The sequence below is a fragment of the Dendrobium catenatum genome, unplaced genomic scaffold (assembly GCF_001605985.2).
Source record: "Dendrobium catenatum unplaced genomic scaffold, ASM160598v2 fragScaff_scaffold_361, whole genome shotgun sequence".
Lineage (NCBI taxonomy): Eukaryota > Viridiplantae > Streptophyta > Magnoliopsida > Asparagales > Orchidaceae > Dendrobium > Dendrobium catenatum.
The window spans coordinates 365,645-366,813 of record NW_021318823.1 but is presented as its reverse complement, the minus strand read 5'-3'; the positions used below and the strand labels follow the sequence as shown (position 1 = coordinate 366,813).

At 29.6% G+C, this 1,169-nt stretch overlaps 1 non-coding gene across 1 annotated transcript; it reads left to right on the top strand.

The window, feature by feature from the left end:
* Positions 1–329: 329 nt before the first annotated feature.
* On the top strand, positions 330–436 carry LOC114579383. Its single transcript, XR_003700322.1, has one exon. It is a non-coding gene; the product is annotated as a small nucleolar RNA R71 (small nucleolar RNA).
* Positions 437–1,169: the final 733 nt, after the last annotated feature.

The following is a 1,169-nucleotide window of genomic DNA, read 5'->3' as shown; positions in this document are numbered from 1 at the left end:
CCCTTGGATATCATTTTTTTATTGAACTTTTATCTTCCAAATGTAAAAATGAATCAAAACTTAAGCCTAAAATGCTCAATTTCATTAGTATTGCTGCAAGTTATGCATTCAAAATAGATAAAGAGTCATTTTCATAGACTCCAAGAACTTTCTTAGGATTCACCCTATCCACATTGCACTAAAAATGTTTTTTTTCTATTTCTTCAATTAATTCATATGCATCTTCAGAAGGCTTTGACTTTAAAAATCCTCTGGCTGCAACTTCAATTATGGCTCTAAGGGATCCTACCAATCCATTGTAAAAAGTTTGAATTATCAACCAATCAGGTAGGGCATGGTGAGTTCACTTTCTGAGCATCTCTTTGAATCTCTCCCAACTCTCATAGATAGATTATTCTTCTAACTGAGTAAAAGAAGTAATATCATTTCTAAGCTTGGTAGTTTTAGAAGGTAAGAAATGCATACCTGGAAATTTGTGGGTCAACACATTTCATATGGTAATAGATCTTGGGGATAAAGAATTTAATTACATTTTTTCCTTATCTCTTAGAAAACATGAGAACAATCTAAGTCTAATGACATCATGACTAACACTATTGTACTTAAATGTTTCACAAATTTCTATGAATTTTGTTAAAAATAAGTTAGGGTCTTCAAAGGGAGTTCCCTTAAACTGGGAATTTAGTACCATCTAAATTATTGCAAAACTTAATTCAAAATTATTTGCTTAAATTGAGAGTCTATTTATGCTTTGGTGAATTTCATCAACTAAAGGATTTGCAAAATCCTTAAGAGGACTATATTGATATATTTTTTCAATAGGATTGACCATTTTAAAATATTTTTATCGGTTTACTTTTAGAAAGGGTTCTCTCAATTTTAGAATCATAACTTAAATGTGCCTTCCCTTTATGTCTTGTAAGCATGCAATCAAAAATATGCAATCTATAAATTAAAACAAAAGAATACATTAGGACTAATTATGCAGTTGATTCAACAATATAGTAATTTTATAAATAAAACAAATTCCTCCCTGACAACGATGCCAAAACTTATTGGGGTGTTGGAGTAACCGAATGATTTGTGTATATGATTTAAGACTCTATCAATTCCTAAATAATGGATAGGTTTTCTTTGATATAAAAATATATAAAGACCCCACTTAATAT